Source organism: Lolium perenne, chromosome 6, assembly GCF_019359855.2.
Source record: "Lolium perenne isolate Kyuss_39 chromosome 6, Kyuss_2.0, whole genome shotgun sequence".
Classification (NCBI taxonomy): domain Eukaryota; kingdom Viridiplantae; phylum Streptophyta; class Magnoliopsida; order Poales; family Poaceae; genus Lolium; species Lolium perenne.
The window spans coordinates 28,462,422-28,482,416 of record NC_067249.2 but is presented as its reverse complement, the minus strand read 5'-3'; the positions used below and the strand labels follow the sequence as shown (position 1 = coordinate 28,482,416).

Sequence of the window (19,995 nt, the reverse complement as noted above, 5' to 3'; positions counted from 1 at the left end):
CTTTTCCATGGACTTGGCTAGGTTAGCCACTTGGTCAGCCACGATCGTCGAGGTGGCTAGGTCTAGCGTGGCGGACGGCATCAGTACCTCCTCGACGCCTCCGCTAGAGGTATCATTGGTCTGCAAAAGGAAGTAATTAGCCGATCCAAGTGGCAATGGGTTAGCATGAAATATAAACCAGGGAGATAATTACATTTGAGACCTCCTGGCTTGATGGAGAAGCTCGTGGGTCTTTGCGAGCCCTTTTGACGCATCGACGCTTCACACGTGACCCTGATTTAATCGGGGCTTGGGAAGCAGGAGGCTCGGGAATCGACCTTTTCTTAGAAGCCGGCGCTGGTGAGGCCGTCTGGCTCTGTGTGGTGGACCTCTCGGAGTTACCCGAGCTCGAATCCCTCTGGCTGGACTCTGCATTCCCGCTGGAGTTCTCTTCGGTGGAAGTCTGTAGAAAGAAGTACAAGCATGTTGCAAAAGACTGGGAAAGCAGATAAATGTGGACAGGGCACAAGTCAACTTACGTGCAAGCTTTCTTGGGCAGGAGCTTTGCGCTTCAGGGTCTTTCCGGCAGCCACCTTCCTCACTGCCGTCCTCGCTTTGAGTTGAGGCTCGGGGGCAACCGGCCCCGAAGATACTTTACTCTTGGGAGCCGATTTCGGTGAAATCGGTGACTCGCATTATGACTTTCTTCGGGGAGGCGAGCTGCGCGAAGAGAACCACCGGGGCCGGAGGAAGGAATTCGAAGGGGGAGCCATCGGCTTGCGTGGGATCCGGGCCATCTTGTTGCTGCCAGGAGATGGAGTCGAATTCTGAGACAATCACCATAAGCCATTGCAAGAAATTTATAGGTAATGGTACCTGGTCTGCAGGAACGTCATACTCGGCATCAAGTTGTCTCAGCAGCGGTCCTAGAGCTCTTCTGAAGGCATGGGTCTTCCACATGGACCACCAAGTCTCGAAACCATCAGTAGTGAAGGTGAAACGGAGGTTGTGGGGAATTGGAATGGCCAGAGCATCAAAGAAGGTATAGCACCTTTGGCCAGTGAGGATGTCAGGCAGTTCAACTACGCTTTGTCGAGGTGGTGTAGGAAGAAGTGTGGAGGCACCTGCCCGAGACCAAGCTGTCGGGCTACTACTACCGGTTGGTAAGACTCATAACCAGGCTTGATGATCCGGTTTGAGGTACTCATGCCAACTGGGAGAAAGCAAGGACGAATCATGATAGAGTATAAATGTCGGGTGCTAGCGTCATCGGCAAAGTTATCCAATCGGAAGGAGACTGGGTTCTCAAAGTTCTCCGATTCAGTATAAGGAAAGAACAGGGGGTTGTCCAAACCTTGGAAGAAAATCTTGAACCACCCTGCTGCTTCCTTAGGGATCAGCCTCATCGCACGGGAGACCATACAAAGCTTGGCCATAGCTGGTGCATCGGATCTCCTTTCCATTAGCATCCGGGAAGGTGCAGGTGGCCAAAGGTGGGAAGTCTGGGATCCGGTTACAGAAAGTACAGCTGAGCCCATAATCGAATAAACCACCAGGGGACCTCCCGCTTTTAATCGTCTTTTGAGAGAACAGGTTTGTGAGACATCGATTGAAGAGATCGATAGACCTCTCCAAGAAACAGTTTGCCGAGGCCAAGTTGGGTGCCTTTGGCAAGTTCATAGGCCAGGGAAAGGTAATTCTTGGTAGGGGCGAGTGATGGGCCTGAGAATATGAAGTGCTCCAACCGAAGTTCAGAAGGCCGTGTGTTCTCTCTCTGTCACAGGGCCCTTGGTTTTCATATAACGGTTGAGGTAGGCACCCCAGCTGGTACATTCTTTTTTAGAGGAAAGGGTGAAAGGAACTTTCGGCAGCTTGAATGCAGAAGGGCTTGGGGATGCAATGTCTAGGCCTGTGATCATGGCCACATCCAACAGAGTTGGTGTCATAGGGCCATGGCCAAACATGAAGCAGTTCAGAGCATCAGACCAGAAGTAGCCGATGGTTTTCAGAATATTTTCATTCTTTTCAAGGGGAGACAATGATAATGACAAGGCATCGGCTATCCCTATGGCTTCCCAGGTGGCATAGTGGGTTTTGGATACTCTATTGTACCATGCCACCCAACCTCAGGAGGATTAGGCCGAGGCTCGCAGGCGGTCGGCCCGGGAAGACAGATCTAAGTTACGGTTCACGAAGGGGATTACGTTAGCCTCGCATGAAATTAAGAGAGCGGAACTCTCGGAAGAACGGGGACCGAGGCACATAGAATTTGCGAGAGAAGGATGTGGCGATGGGATGTCTCGAAACCTAAGATTAATAACAGAATGTAACATTAATTCAGGTGTTTGCTATTAATCCTAACGTTGATTCGAATGGCGAGAGGAGGTTAAAGATTACCTTCAGACCGGAGACCATGGCGTTGGTATTGGATGATTCCGCCATTGGAGGCGCTGTAGAGTTGGGGCGGCGCGGTCGAGATCTGGGATGCGGGTGGCCGTAAGATTGGAACTGCTCAGGCGGCAATTGGGGATCTGAGTTTGCTTTCTCAGACGGAGGTCGCAGGTTACCGTTTGGAGGGGCAGCTGGGTCGGCCTTATTCGTATTTTTATGGTAGAGACCAATGCGATGCCATCGGCTCTTTTGGGAGATCGTTTGACTTTGACTATCGGCAAAAAGTTGATTGGAAATACTTCTTCATTAATAAAAGGAGGGTTTTTCACAATGAAGAGCCGATTGCTCAAGAAAAGGGGGAACAAAAGAAGAGCCGATTGCTCGAAGTACTACTGATCCTACTCTACTAATCCTCGCTGCCCTCGTCGTCGGCGTCGTAGCTGCCGCCGGCGCTGCTTCCGGAGAACTCCTCGTCGCTGCTGCCCCAGCCCTCGGCCGGAGCTTCTTCCTCCTCGTCATCATCATCATCTTCACTGTCCGCCCAAGCGCGGAAGCGCTTCGCCGGCGGGTACCCAGCGGAGGAGGAGGAGTCGTCTTCCTCCTCTTCTTCCTGTTCCTCCTCTTCTTCCTCGTCTTCCTCTTCCTCCTCCTTATCGGAGGAAGTGGGGTTCCCCCAGGAGTGGAGGTCATCCTCGCTCTTGCTCTCCAGTTCCCCTTCAATGAGGAACTGGAGGTCGCCCTCCCCATCAGTTAGGGGCAGGTCGCCATCTGATCCGACGAGGGCTTCTGGTGGGCCATCTGGCACGAAGTCGAAGTCCCACTCTGGCTCTGACATCGGCTCGCTCGAGGAAGAAGATTGGAAAGAGAGGCCGGAGGAGAAGGAGGAAGAAGAAGACATTGCTACAGGAAGAGAGGGTTTTCGGTGCCGATAGCTAAAACAGAGGAGGGGGATGAAGAGGCGAATCGGTCGGCACAGTTAAATAAGGGGGAGCCTAGTGGAGATTTAATGCCATTGCAGTTTCCGAGGAAGTGATGCTAAAGCTATCAAATCTTGCAGAGAAGTTGAGAAGGCAGGGCATCATGATGAAGAATACTGTGACGGTTCTGCTCTGCCACGACATGACCCGACTATAAATATGTATCTAGGGTTTATGAAATAAACAACAATCACGTTCACCACAAACCAATCTAGGCGCATCGCCAACTTCCTTGTCTCGAGGGTTTCTTCCGGGTAAGCATCATGCTGCCTAGATCGCATCTTGCGATCTAGGCAGTACACGTTTATTCGCTGTTCATGCGTTGCTCGTACTGAAGCCTTTTTGATGGCGAGCAACGTAGTTATCTTAGACGTGTTAGGGTTAGCATTGTTCTTCGTATCATATGCTGTCGTCGTGCAACCCGGAGACGTCTAGCCGCCCTTACGCCTATCTTAGGTGTAAGGGCGGCACCCCGCTTGATCATTATTTAGTAGATCCGATCCGTTATGATTGCTCCTTGTTCTTCAAGGATTAGTTTAATACCTGCATAGTTAGGCCTTACAAACGGGTTGAAGGATCCAGTGGCGCGTAGGGTGTAGTTTGCTAGCCCTAGACAGGATGTTCCGGGGATCAACCTCGTGTTGGTTTTTAGGCCTTGTCTAGGGTCGGTTTACGATCACCGTGCGTGGCCGCCAAGCTCAATCACGAGTAGGATGTTCCGATTATGTGGTGAAAACCCTAGATCGTAGTAGGTCGTTTTAGCTTTATTTCGATCAAGCAGGACCACCATATATTCGTACACCTCATACGGATCATGAGTGGATCGGCTCTTTGAAGGACATACATGAAAGGAATACATGAATCGGCCTTATATGCAAAGTTTGGGCTAGTTTGCCTGTGTATCTGTAATATAGTAGGATTATTCCCACGCTAGAAAGTCTACAGACTATAAATATGTATCTAGGGTTTATGAAATAAACAACAATCACGTTCACCATAAACCAATCTAGGCGCATCGCCAACTCCCTTGTCTCGAGGGTTTCTTCCGGGTAAGCATCATGCTGCCTAGATCGCATCTTGCGATCTAGGCAGTACACGTTTATTCGCTGTTCATGCGTTGCTCGTACTGAAGCCTTTTTTATGGCGAGCAACGTAGTTATCTTAGACGTGTTAGGGTTAGCATTGTTCTTCGTATCATATGCTGTAGTCGTGCAACCCGGAGACATCTAGCCGCCCTTACGCCTATCTTAGGTGTAAGGGCGGCACCCCGCTTGATCATTATTTAGTAGATTCGATCCGTTATGATTGCTCCTTGTTCTTCAAGAATTAGTTTAATATCTGCATAGTTAGGCCTTACAAACGGGTGGAAGGATCCAGTGGGGCGTAGGGTGTAGTTTGCTAGCCCTAGACAGGATGTTCCGGGGATCAACCTCGTGTTGGTTTTTAGGCCTTGTCTAGGGTCGGTTTACGATCACCGTGCGTGGCCGCCAGACTCAATCACGAGTAGGATGTTCCGATTATGTGGTGAAAACCCTAGATCGTAGTAGGTCGTTTTAGCTTTATTTTGATCAAGCAGGACCACCATATATTCGTACACCTCGTACGGATAATGGGTGGATCGGCTCTTTGAGCCGATTCACAGGACAACCTGAGAGCCGATCGAGGCTTGTATTTAATGTTTACGTGTATGCCATGCAGGAAACTAAGCGAGGCACATCCATCACATTCCTGACCGGGTATAGGTCAGGTGGCACGCCCTTGCACCAGCATCGGACGTGCGTGCCGAGTCTTTGCGGGCCGTCGCTCGGAGGGACCAGGGCCAGCCGCAGTCCTGGGAGCCTCCCGGCTCTACTGTGTTGCCCGTCGCTGCTCGCCGGTGGGTTTCTGACCGCAACAACAGCTGTATGTAGTTTGCAGATATACCGACAGATCGTGCATAACGAGCATAATTCTACAATTTTTTAGTGCTGCTTGGAAACATATGGGTTTCAGCAAAACAAAGTTGTCATCAACAACTAATTAAGGTACTCTAAACCTCTCATAGAGAAGAAACAATTAATATAAAAGTACATGTTGTGGCATGTCCTTGTTGCTGACCTCTAAGAGCTGCCTCTTCACATTTGTATTCCAATACAATAAGGGTGCCAGCATATATCATATATGCAAAATGGATCGATCTAGCGGAGAACAAGATGAACAGACAGTGGCGCATACATACACTGTTGTACTGAGCCGAAGAAAACAGGGATCAACACAGACTTATCCACCCAAGGGAGATCTTCTCGCGCCCAACCTGACACGGAGCTGAGCAACAGCCTGCACTCCCACTTTGTTGACAAACCATCTCCTGCTAAACAAACATATAAGCTCGTAAACATTTGACTACTTTAACAAATAAGCAAAATACATGTTGGATTTTCTGTGAAACATCAAACTCCAATGGTGGAACTATGTAGGCATTAGCAAGAACAAGAATTAGTGGTAAACTGGTAATGAGTTCAGAATCCCTCAAGTAGATGAAATAATAGACCAAGATTTGAAAAGTCCAAGATGGCATCACAACTTTCCTTATGACTATTAGTAAGACCATAGAAATATATCTAATAAACCATTTCTTGCTTTTTAAATTTAAATCCAATGATCACCTAAGATTTGGGCACCTCGAAGGAAACAAAAAAAAATGGAAAACAAAGCAGATTACGTGGATATAAAAAATGACATGATCTCTGAATCCATTTTCCGATGAGAAACACCTGACATGTTATTTTCAGATGGTAAACACATGACAGGTTGATGACCCACAAGTATAGGGGGTGTATCATAGTATTTTCGATAAGTAAGAATGTCGATCCCAACGAGGAGCAGAAGGTGTTGACAAGCAGTTTCGATGAAGGGTTCACTGTAAATGCTCACAAACAAGTATTCAGGGGGTTTTGATGTAGCAGTTGAATAAAGTACGAGTAAGTAAAGTGCGAGAGTAACAATTGCAGCGAGTGGCCCAATACTTTTTAGCACAAAGGACAAGCCGGTTTGTTTACTTATAATGACCAAATGTTCTTGAGGACACACGGGATTTTAGTCTAGTGCTTTCGCTTCATATAGCTAATTAATCTTCATTGTTTTGATAAGTGTTGTGTGGGTGAACCTATGCTAATGCACCGCCCTTCCTAGGACTAATACATACTTGTGATTATACCCCTTGCAAGCATCCGCAGCTACAAGAGAGTAATTAAGATAAATCTAACCACAGCCTTAAACTCTGAGATCCTGCTATCCCTCCTGCATCGATATACCAACGGGGTTTAGGTTTCTGTCACTCCGGCAACCCCGCGATTGGCAACCGAATACAAGATGTATTCCCCTAGGCCCATAAAGGTGAAGTATCATGTAGTCGACGTTCACATGACACCACTAGAAGAATAACACCACAACTTAAATATCATAACATTAAATATTACTCAACCATAATTCACTACTAACATTTAGACTTCACCCATGTCCTCAAGAACTAAACGAACTACTCACGAGACATCATATGGAACATGATCAGAGGTGATATGATGATGAATAACAATCTGAACATAAACCTTGGTTCAATGGTTTCACTCAATAGCATCAATAACAAGTAGAAATCAATACCGGGAGAGTTTCCCCTATCAAACAATCAAGATCCAACCCAAATTGTTACATCGGTGACGATGTGCAGCGGTGGAGACGGCGGTGATGATGATGGATATGATGACGATGGTGATGGAGATGATGTCCAGCTCGATGACGGTGATGATGGCGTCGATTTCCCCCTCCGGGAGGGAATTTCCCCGGTGGATCTCAGCCTGCCGGAGAGCTCTTTTCTCTCTGGTGTTCTCCGCCCCGCAGAGGCGGCTGTGACTCTTCGCGACTATCCCCCTGGAGCTTAGGTTTTCGGGACGAAGAAATACGCGAAGGAGAGGAGGCCAGAGGGGGTTGTGGGCCCCCTCTCCACAAGGCGGCGCGGCCAGGCCTTGGCCGCGCCGGCTTTGTGAGGTGGGCCCACGGAGGCCCTCCTCGGCTCCCCCTTCGGCTCCCTTCGTCTTACGGAAAAATAGGAATTTTCATATAATTTCCGTCAATTGTTGATCTTCCGAAATATTGCATTCTCGACGGCGCTTTTTCCAAACAGAATCCCGACTCCGATGCGCGATCCTCCAATAATCATGAAACATGCAAAATAGATGAAATAACATAAGTATCATCTCAAAATATGAAATATATCAATGAATAACACCAAATTATGATATAAAATAGTGATGAAAATTGGACGTATCAACTCCCCCAAGCTTAGACTTCGCTTGTCCCCAAGCGAAATCGAACTCTTAAACAGGACCACATGTTTATGGAGTGAAGAGTCGATAAATAAAATACGGACAAGAAGCATCATATTCATTCACACAAGACATTCTAGTAAACAACTTCCTCATATAATTCAACTTGAAACAAGTAGAAGGTAATCACAAATAAAGGTGCATAAGAAATCATAATTGGTGATGGCAAACTTCGTTCTTGGTCAGAGAACAATTAACAGGTTATACTTATCTATCGAGCAGCGCTCTCATGTTAAAGTTTATATGGCACAACTTGCATACTCAATCATAATAATCTCCTCATAATCATTGATAACTTTCAAAGCTATATTCATTCGGATAAAACTTGTACTCAATATCTCTTGTTGTTCATATTCGGGAACACATCTTCGCAGAATATCATCCACTACTTCTTTATATAAGTGTGGGTCATCCCAGAAATAATGCCTGAAGTCATAAAAGAATTTCCTCCTTTGCTGGGCTGAAAAGGTTGCAGGCAAGTACTTGGAAACAATAAAGTTAGCATAATCAGCATACCAAGGGCTATCTCGCGAGCTCACCTTTATTACAGCCAATTGTTCATTTGGAAAACTATCATTAACAGGAACAGGATCATAAGCAATATTTTCCAATCTAGACAAGTTATCAGCAACAGGATTATCAGCACCTTTCCTATCTACAATATGTAAATCAAATTCTTGCAACAGAAGCACCCATCTAATAAGCCTTGGCTTAGCATCTTTCTTTTGCATAAGGTATCTAATTGCAGCATGATCAGTATGAATTGTAACTTTTGAATCAAAAATATAAGATCTAAACTTATCACAAGCAAAGACTACAGCTAACAATTCTTTTTCAGTAGTAGCATAATTTCTTTGAGCAGCATCAAGGGTTTTACTAGCATAATGAATAACATTCAATTTTTTTATCTACTCGTTGTCCAAGAACAGCGCCTACAGCAAAATCACTAGCATCACACATAATTTTAAATGGTAAGTTCCAATCAGGAGGTTCAACTATAGGAGCAGTTGTTAGGGCTTTCTTTAGAGTTTCAAAAGCTTCCTTACAATCATCATAAAAAACAAAAGGTACATATTTTTGAAGAAGATTAGTAAGAGGTTTTGAAATCTTGGAAAAGTCTTTAATAAACCTCCTATAAAACCCAGCATGACCAAGAACACTATGAATACCTTTAACATCCCTGGGATAGGGCATCTTCTCAATTGCTTCAACTTTAGCTCTATCAACTTCAATACCTCTTTCAGAAATTTTATGTCCCAATACAATTCCTTCATTAACCATAAAGTGGCATTTCTCCCAATTAAGAACAAGGTTAGTTTCTTCACATCTCTGCAAAACTTTATCAAGGTTCCGCAAGCAATTATCAAAAGAATTCTCATAGACAGAAAAATCATCCATGAATACCTCTACAATATTCTCGCAAAAGCCATGAAAAATAGCAGACATGCATCTTTGAAAAGTAGCAGGAGCATTGCATAAACCAAAAGGCATGCGTTTATAAGCATAAGTTCCATAGGGACAAGTGAAAGTGGTTTTCTCTTGATCCTTAGTTTTAACAACAATTTGTGAAAACCCAGAATAACCATCAAGAAAGCAAAAATGAGTATTTTTAGATAACCTTTCTAACATTTGATCAATAAAAGGCAAAGGGTAATGATCTTTCTTAGTAACCTTATTAACTTTTCGATAATCAATGCACATTCTATACCCTACAACTACTCTTTGAGGTATGAGCTCATCATTATCATTAGGCACAACAGTCATTCCTCCTTTCTTAGGAACACAATGCACAGGACTAACCCATCTACTATCAGCAATAGGATATATAATACCAGCTTCAAGAAGTCTTAATACCTCATTTCTTACCACATCCTTCATCTTAGGAATTAGACGACGCTGATGTTCAACAACAGGCTTTGCATCATCTTCCATATTAATGGCATGTTGGCAAATAGAAGGAGAAATCCCCTTCAAGTCATCAAGAGTGTAGCCAATAGCTCCTCGATGCTTCTTCAGTATTTCCAATAACCTTTCTTCTTCAAACTCTGAAAGCTTAGAACTAATAATAACAGGATATATTTTCTTATCATCAACATGAGCATATTTAAGATTATCAGGCAATGGTTTTAAATCAAAGACAGGATCTTCCTTTGGTGGTGGTGTTGTACCCAGATCTTCTACCGGTAAATCATGCTTAAGAATAGGTTGACGAAGGAAAATTTCATCAAGCTCATTTCTTTCTTCCCTAAAAACTTCACTCTCACTATTCTCCAAATGTTGATGCAAAGGATTATTAGGAGCAAGAGCAATAGATGCACACTGTTCAACTCTAAAATCATTATTAGGCGAATCGGCTTTATAAGGAGTTTTGGCAAATTTAGAGAAATTAAACTCATAAGATTCGCCAGCAAATTTAGTCAAAAATTTCTCTTTCTTGCAATCTATAACAGCTCCACAAGTATTTAGAAAAGGTCTACCAAAAATGATAGGACAATATTTACTAGCAGCAGAACCAAGTACCAAAAAGTCAGCAGGATATTAAATCTTACCGCATAGAACTTCCACATCTCGAACAATACCAATTGGAGAGATAGTTTCTCTATTAGCCAGCCGAATAACCACATCAATATCTTCAAGTTCACAAGAACCAATTTCGTGCATAATCTCCGTGTAAAGCTCATAAGGAATAGCACTAATACTTGCACCAATATCACATAAACCATAATAACAATGATCACCAATTCTAACAGATAGCATAGAAACACTTGTTTTCTTGGACTTATTAGGATGTGAAACAATATTAGAAGCATCTTCACAGAAAATAATATGACCATCCTCCACATTTTCAGTCACAAGATCTTTAACTATTGCAACAGCAGGTTCAACCTTTATTTGTTCTTCAGGTTCTATAGGTTTCTTTTCATTTTTATTAACCGCACTATTTATAACAGAGTACTCCTTCATTTTAACAGGGAAAGGAGTTTTTTCAATATAAGCTTCAGGAATAACATGATCAACAGTTTCAACTATGACACATTTATTTATAGATGAATCAATTTTATCTTTATACGGTTCATGATACTTATCAAAATTCTTCTTAGGCAATTCATAATGAGAGGCAAAAGCTTTATAAAGATTTGCAGCAACTTGAGAATCAAGACCATAAGTAGCACTCATATTACGAAATTTATCAGTATCCATAAAAGCTTCAATGCATTTACAATCATAATTTATACCTGATTCTCTACCTTTGTCGTTCTCCCATCCTTCAGTATTCTCCTGGATCCGATTAAGAAGGTCTCTATAAACCTCTTCTTTGTTGCGTGTAAATGATCCAGAACAAGAAGTATCCAGCAAGGTCTTGCCTTGAAAAGAAAGTCTTGCATAGAAATTATCAATAATAATATTACCAGGAAGCTCATGAATGGGGCATTTGAGCATTAAAGACTTCAATCTCCCCCACGCTTGGGCAATACTCTCTCCATCATGAGGCCAAAAATTATATATGCGGTTCCGATCTTTGTGAATTTCACTTGGAGGATAGAACTTAGAATAAAAGCGGGGCACAATATCATTCCATTCAAGAGAATCCCCATTATCCAGTAATTTATACCGATGCGCCGCTTTACCAGACAGCGATATAGAGAATAGTTTCTTCCTCACTTCATCCATAGCAATACCTGCACACTTGAATAAACCGCATAATTCATGTAAGAACAGTAAATGATCTCCAGGATGGACAGTTCCATCCCCTGTATAACGGTTATCCACAACACGTTCAATAATTTTCATAGGTATTTTGTATGGTATTTCTTCCTCACCTGGCGCCTCATCCACTACCTTTGCAGTAGTAGATTTTTCAAATAAAAATTCAAGAGAAGATCTCTCCATAATGAATTATAGCAGCAGGCAGGAATAAAATCAGCACAAACAGTAAAAGTTTCCCTTACCAATTCCACTTACCAATAGCGCTTCACTCCCCGGCAACGGCGCCAGAAAATAGTCTTGATGACCCACAAGTATAGGGGGTGTATCGTAGTATTTTCGATAAGTAAGAATGTCGATCCCAACGAGGAGCAGAAGGTGTTGACAAGCAGTTTCGATGAAGGGTTCACTGTAAATGCTCACAAACAAGTATTCAGGGGTTTTTGATGTAGCAGTTGAATAAAGTACGAGTAAGTAAAGTGCGAGAGTAACAATTGCAGAGAGTGGCCCAATCCTTTTTAGCACAAAGGACAAGCCGGTTTGTTTACTTATAATGACCAAACGTTCTTGAGGACACACGGGATTTTAGTCTAGTGCTTTCGCTTCATATAGCTAATTAATCTTCATTGTTTTGATAAGTGTTGTGTGGGTGAAACTATGCTAATGCACCGTCCTTCCTAGGACTAATACATACTTGTGATTATACCCCTTGCAAGCATCCGCAACTACAAGAGAGTAATTAAGATAAATCTAACCACAACCTTAAACTCTGAGATCCTGCTATCCCTCCTGCATCGATATACCAACGGGGGTTTAGGTTTCTATCACTCCGGCAACCCCGCGATTGGCAACCGAATACAAGATGTATTCCCCTAGGCCCATAAAGGTGAAGTATCATGTAGTCGACGTTCACATGACACCACTAGAAGAATAACACCACAACTTAAATATCATAACATTGAATATTACTCAACCATAATTCACTACTAACATTTAGACTTCACCCATGTCCTCAAGAACTAAACGAACTACTCACGAGACATCATATGGAACATGATCAGAGGTGATATGATGATGAATAACAATCTGAATATAAACCTTGGTTCAATGGTTTCACTCAATAGCATCAATAACAAGTAGAAATCAATACCGGGAGAGTTTCCCCTATCAAACAATCAAGATCCAACCCAAATTGTTACAGCGGTGACGGTGTGCAGCGGTGGAGACGGCGGTGATGATGATGGAGATGATGACGATGGTGATGGAGATGATGTCCAGCTCGATGACGGTGACGATGGCGTCGATTTCCCCCTCCGGGAGGGAATTTCCCCGGCGGATCTCAGCCTGCCGGAGAGCTCTTTTCTCTCTGGTGTTCTCCGCCCCGCAGAGGCGGCTGTGACTCTTCGCGACTATCCCCCTAGAGCTTAGGTTTTCAGGACGAAGAAATACGCGAAGGAGAGGAGGCCAGAGGGGGCTGTGGGCCCCCTCCCCACAAGGCGGCGCGGCCAGGCCTTGGCCCGCGCCGGCCTGTGAGGTGGGCCCACGGCGGCCCTCCTCGGCTCCCCCTTCTGGCTCCCTTCGTCTTCTGGAAAAATAGGAATTTTCATATAATTTCCGTCAATTGTTGATCTTCCGAAATATTGCATTCTGACGGCGCTTTTTCCAGCAGAATCCTGACTCCGGTGCGCGATCCTCCAATAATCATGAAACATGCAAAATAGATGAAATAACATAAGTATCATCTCCAAATATGAAATATATCAATGAATAACAGCAAATTATGATATAAAATAGTGATGCAAATTGGACGTATCACAGGTCATTTAACTCTGCACTATAATCTTTGTCGAAAAAACTATGTGCTGTAATCACCAATGTGAGAAGATCTCCTGTAATCTACTCCTTCCTCTTACAATTTGCTAAACATAACTTTGGAAGAAATTGTACATAACTGGACATTGTTCAGTATAATTTGGTGTAATCATGCTCCACAATATTCGTGTGTTAGATTGCAGAAATCTAGTGAAACACGGCCAATAAAAATTCTAACAAATACAAGAAATTAACAAACTAAAGTAACACAAGTCTCAGCTAATGAAGCAAGCAAGCCCACTGAATCTAGGCAAACCCTTATTAGGGATTAGGGAAGTTGCAAGATCTGAAATATCCTCTAAACAAAACTCTCCAGGTATAGCTGAGTTAACTTGGACAAGCCTACATAAAAGTAAAGCAGATGATAAATATAAACCATGAGAAGCTTTGGATCACATATACGTTAGACCATAAAACACCAAAATGCATGACTGGTCCTTGGATCAATCAACCCCCTCAAAATAAAAGCACCAAAGAAAGAGGCATGTTAGTCATTGTTTACCTCTTAGGTAAGAAACACCCAGATCTGTAATTCTACAAGAAAACAATTGCAGATTTGAGTAACATGATCGGTTTTATAGGTTTCGTATATCTGCTGTTCAACATTCTTCCGATTCAGATTTGAATTAATGTGCCCCCAGTGTGCCGCCAGTTTAAGGCAGGAAAAGAAACACCCTCTACTAAAACTAAATGGTTGGTCTGGCCTACCTTTAGGCTTTAGATATAACTGAACAGAGCAAATTTGCTAAGAACCAAATTATCAAACATCAGCAGGTCCATCCAGCCGGCGCTGTGGACGTCCAACGACTTGCTACTGAAACCTTCTCCTACAAACCTGAAGCAAGCTGAAAAGATTAAAAGCATGTGTAGCTCCTTTTGAATGCCTAAATGCTTCAGTGCATACGTACATCTCAGCTCAACCAATATTGTTTTGGGGCAGAAAGGGAAGACCCTAAGGAGATCTCAACGATCTCTTTAAACATGAGTTCTTTTGTGGTACCCCCAAGTCAATAATAGCCCTCTATTTTAGTCCATCCAAAGGCTCAAAAGAAATCATACTGCTCTCAAAAACGAGAGAGGTATGTATCATACCGATGCCAAATTTCGCAGCAAACTAGAAAGAGGCCCTATCTGGGCCCAGCCCAGTAGACGCCCACGACCCAATTGACAGCCCGACACATGTGTGGATATCCTCGTTCATCAGGGAACTCGCTGGGTTGGGTGCGGCCGGCAATCCACAAGTCCGACGCCGGCGTCCTTGCGAGATATCCACCTCCTCCCCTCCGCCGCCCCTTCCCGTACATGTCCTGGCCGCGCTCCCTTGGCCGGCGACGACATTCTCGGTCGCCAAGGCGGTCGATTCTGGGGAAGCGCAACACCGGCGCCCTCTTCCCGGCCGCGGCGCCCTGGGCCTCACCGCTGATTGAAGATGGTGCTCGCCGCCCTCTTCGCACGCGAAGAAGCCCGAGATATTCACAGTGGTTCGGGTGCGTTGCGTGGCGGTCATCGCGTCGCGGCGCCCGTGCCGGCTCGGCGGTGCTGCATGAGATTGGAGGAGGCCGACGATGTGAGGCGTCGCCTGCGCGTCGTCTTCTCCCGCGTTGGTCCTTCGCGGTGGTCGTCCTCGGCATCCAGACCGTGGTGGACTGCGAGCTGGACAGGAATTCGTCCCTAGCGACAAGACGGGGTTCGGCGTGTAGTTCTCGTCGCATAGGGGTTCAGCGGCGAGGTGGCCACAACAACCAGGTGGCCGGCGCTCGTGCGGGTGCCGGGAAGGTGTGCCTGGGCTCTGGGCGACTGCCTGGTGGCCAACATTGGGTCACTGTGCGAGTGCCAGCGCTCTGAACAAGACAGCGACATGCTCCCTGTAAGGTTTGTGTACCACATTCTGAAATGAATACTGAAATTGCAGTATAGAGTATTGGTATTGGTAGTTTTACTACACCATTGTATCATTTTTGGTGGAAACAACAATTTGCTTGATGCATAAAAGTTTACAATGCCAAAGAAATGAGGAGATAAAGTGTGAGTAGTTATGCTAATACAACACATTTTGCCGTTTGGCTGACAAAACATGGAAAAGAGGTGCCATACATCATTCTTGCACTCTAGAATATGTTTTAACAATTTACAAGTTTGTTGCATCCATTTCTTTTCTTCTGTAGTATGGTAGATCTGAACCCTTCCATGTGTTAACAAAAGTGTAGTTAGGCTACTTGTATGTTCATCATAATTCTCAAATACAACAAAAGTGATATTGTGTGCATAAGTAATATTCAAGTTGATGAGCAAAATAAAGATTGCAATGCTTATAAAGTTGTACTGAAGCTTATGGCTTGCACTTTTTTTAATAATACAAATAATATAGTAAGCCTTATGTCTTGTTCTTTCTTGAAAAATCAGTTTAAAATCCACTGAGCAAGTTTAATTTAAAAAGAATGTTTCCATGATAAATTTTTGCCAGGCCTCTTTGGTGGCTTTGATCACCAGTAGCAAGAAAATCATAGTAATTCATGCTTGCTTCCATCAGCTCTGTTTCTGTTTTCTTTTATTATTAGTCTCTGTAAGCATCATCGTACTGCATTGTACAAGTTTAAGACCTGGCGCAGCAAGATTGACGGCACAGGACCTGGATTTCATGGCTTTGATTAATTCAAAGTACGCCTGCTGTGAGCATCTCTACCCTGACGATGACGAAGACCTGAGCTGCAAGCACAAGTTTAAGACCTGGCGCAGCAAGATTGACGGCACAGGACCTGGATTTCATGGCGAGGCGTGATTAGAAGTTGCTATGATCAGCTTTTCTCCGGTGTTTACTTGAATTTGTCATGTTTTAGACTAGCTGTTTTTATCAAGTTTGGTACTAGTATTGTTTACTTCAATTTTTCATTCCGTTTGATACAGAGATCTTGTTATTTAATACTCCCTCCAGTCTGACGCGAGCGTGTATACTAATTAGCCTAGGTTAGGCACAAACGTTGCATCGATTAAATCCGACCAGATGAGTAATACAATTTGGATATCATTTATCCTATTTTTGAAATAGTTCAGTTGCACACTGAAACTCACCATCTACATATTGTTGTTGTGTCTGTGGTCCAGCTCAAATGGATCAACAGGACCAAGACAGCCGTTTTTGTGTCCATGGTACAGATCACAAGGATCAAAACAATTTTGGTTTCTAAAATGGGTCAAGCGACCTAACAAAGGTGGTACAATTTCAGCTCCTCCATGCCATATTTTCCTTAGCCAACAATGGGCTCTGTCGGCTCATCCAGAGAGACGGATACCATGTCCGTGCAAAACATACCTGACTATCGACTACATATGTATCGCTCTTCCGTAGCATTTTCAAGCACCCAAATTCTGGTACCACCAGTCCACCACCCTCACCTAGACCCCGAACCCCACAAGTGCGATCTTTCCCAGTAGCGTCAAAGCCGGTCAGTCCATTTCCGCCTCCAGATTTTGCAGATAGACAAGAGCATTCACATTGCATATGTAAAAACTACCAGATCTGACAACACTTTGTGTACAATAAGAAAAAGTATTATATTCCCTATAAATTTTAATTGATGCACTCTTTCTCAAGACCTTTTACTAAGCCATCATTTCATTTCATTCAAGGGGTACATGGAACGGAGAAAGAAAAACACCAGCAATACTGAGTTTTTTGTTGCAAATTAACTACGGGCTTCTACTCAAAGCAGCAAGAAAACATTTGTTTTGATCTTGCAAATTAACTGTGGCCATGAACATGTGTGCCGTTTGAATCAACTTAACACATCCATGATCAAGAAGGAGCAGCTATCAAATGCATAAGCAGAGATCAAGAATCCCCTGAGGAGCAGCATCCGTACAGTCAATGTACCTGAATAAATAGGAGTTAATATATTAGCATCCATACATCAGCATCTTAACTCTCTCATTATCATTGACCAAATCATGGACTAAACGAAACCCAACAACACTGATGCACATAATTCTTACGGAAACCAATAGTGCTGCACTAGCAAAAGAAATTGCATGCCAGGCATACATACCGTAAATTTTAATTTTTCAGAGTGTCTAGAGGAATTCCAGGCATACACACAGTGAATTTTAATTTTTCCTCCAATCACTGATATCTTATATCCAAATCTACAATAAGGACTTAACATAGTTAGACAAAGTTTCCAAATATAAGGTTAACTCTTACGGGCAGACTGTTCTTTCGGTTGTCCTGACTGTCTTTCGCTGCTCTCAACTGCACAATGGTCTCTACTAGAGTGTCTAAATCGAACATACTCAAATGAAATTTATCATATGAGCAGTTAGTTTCCATAATTTCAGTTCAAGGCTTGTGGCAGATTTCACAATGGTTGACCAAAATAACAGCTATCCTTGTTGATATGTTACTATCATTGTATATATATAATTGACATAACTTTCTCACTCAGACATATGCTGTGCCTATACAATAGGTTGGTACTAAATTAGATCAATGACTTAACATCTCACTGGAACTAAAGTTCACGGTGAACTGAAACTTACTGGGGCTTTGAGATGCCTGTAGAAGCTCCTAGAGTTCAAAGATCCTATTAATACCACCGGAAAGATGAAGGAATTTCTTATGCAACTCAATGTACCTGCCGGCGAGATTGGTTCTGGCCTCTGTTGATGTTGTGGCATCGTCGACCTACTGGTGGTGTCGCTCGCCGGCCACGCACGATAGGGCTGACCTCCAAAATATATCTGCACCATTCAGCTGGCCCATGACCAAATGCAACGGATGTCTAATACTATCTTATACTAGGTTAGCGTGAACATACTTCAATTTTTACTATTTGCCTCATAAATCATGGGTACTGGGAACCTAACTTTGTAACTCTTCAGAGTCTTCTTATTTCCTGTAACAATAGCACTGTAGCCAACTCCACCCATTCTATGCCTACTGCCTAGCCAGGACTAGTTACTGAATTCCGGCAATTTGGTCCTATGGTGATTTGACTCAACGATTTCATATCTTTGCAGGTCATTTTTGTACTATTCTGTCTAAAAGATGCAATGAAGGGACTAGTTACAAACCTAGGAATAGGCCAATACCCACAGCACATGAACAACATACTCATGGCTTGAATACCGATATGGACAAAACAAGTTGCAGCCTTGTCGCCCTGCATCCACAATATGGTGTTCAGTGTATCTGCGGATGCTGGCCATGGCATTCAAGCCTTCCAGATGCACCAAGTGGCAAGCCAGACAAGTAACACCGTGCCTATTTTTCCGTTGGCAGCAGGACCGGGCCGATCCGCTGCGGCGGTGGTCGCCCTTGATGCAGGACTACGGGGAGTCGATGGCGGCGGCAGCGATCGCCCTCGATGCAGGAGGACCGGGTGTCGATGGCGGCGGTAGTGGTCGCGCTTCAGGCAGGACGACGGGATGTTGAGGATGTCGATGGCGGCGGCGGCGGTCGCGCTCCACGCAGAGGATGACGGGATGTCGACGTTTGTGAGTTGTGACATAGGGGTCGCGTGCTAGGTTAATTGTTGGGCCGATGTCAAAACTGCTACTTTTAGTTTTTTTCTCTATTATCTACGTCTTGCTGGGCTGTTGGGCCGTTTAATCCTGACCGTTGGCTAAATCATATCTCTCCCCTCATCAGGTGTGGTAAAAGGTACTGTAAAAGAAGCCTTAAGCATAGCTTGTTATTGCCAAATATAATAATCTTTAGCTAAATTTAAAACCCAATGACTCATTTCCAAGACATCACCAAATCAAGCTATTCAAGATACTCTGGGCAAATACAAATAGGTGAGTAAATTTATGAAACCACGTATCTTAGGAGTAGGATCTTGTATATTCTTATCTTGCAAGTAGCATACATTTGATGGGCGAGCAGCCACTATTTCTTTCCGCTGCAATATCAGAAATATATGCATTAACAGACGACCATCGGAGGCATTAACTTCAAATGGCTAGCCATCACATGGTGACCTTGGATTTAATTATTAACACATAACACTACTTGAACTTGGATATAGCTCCTTCGTTAAGAAACAAAACTCTACACTACAAAATTCAAAAAAAAAACTCTACACTACTTGACAGTACTTGTCCTAGCTTTCAATTCTTACTAATCACTGCTGATTAGAAAACCATATGTAAACAAAAATGGTACGTTTTTAGATTACTGCTAGACCTGCAACAATATTTGTGCGACTATGCCACCCTTGAAATTGTTAAATTTGTATTATGCATCTTGCCTAGTATGAAACAGATAAATACACCTTGGAAAAATTATGGGACTGGCTCGTTTCTGAAAATAAAACACACTAACACGCTGGTGAGTGTAGGTTAATCATTTGTCAAGAGCTATAATTTTATACTTTTAATCTGACTTTTTCTTAATGTAGGATGTTCTGAATTGCATCCGAAGTTCCAACTGAGGTGGACCAGAAATCAATTTGCTTTTTTTTTATGAAGATAATACAAAGGAATAAGGTTACTATAATTATCTCACAGATCAGGTGAGCATATTGTACTGATCTGGACTTTCGTCATCCCTGATTTCATACATATCAAACTGATAGTAGTTGATTTGCATGATAATCTAAAATCCTCGCAGCTTGGTTGGATCAAACTGCACATAAAAATCGAAAACAATTAGTAGGCAACCAACATAATTAACGGTATAGACTTTTTGAAACAAAATAAATATATTTGATTTA

At 43.3% G+C, this 19,995-nt stretch overlaps 2 long non-coding RNA genes across 2 annotated transcripts; one reads left to right on the top strand and one right to left on the bottom strand.

The window, feature by feature from the left end:
- Window positions 1–14,273: 14,273 nt before the first annotated feature.
- On the top strand, window positions 14,274–16,328 carry LOC127308480 (uncharacterized). The gene is made up of 2 exons (XR_011746597.1): window positions 14,274–15,157; window positions 15,895–16,328. It is a non-coding gene; the product is annotated as an uncharacterized lncRNA (long non-coding RNA).
- Window positions 16,329–16,868: 540 nt separating this feature from the next.
- LOC127308481 (uncharacterized) lies at window positions 16,869–18,044 on the bottom strand. Its single transcript, XR_007856604.2, has 2 exons — window positions 17,914–18,044; window positions 16,869–17,156 (listed from the first exon to the last, which is right to left on the bottom strand). It is a non-coding gene; the product is annotated as an uncharacterized lncRNA (long non-coding RNA).
- Between the last annotated feature and the right edge of the window lie 1,951 nt (window positions 18,045–19,995).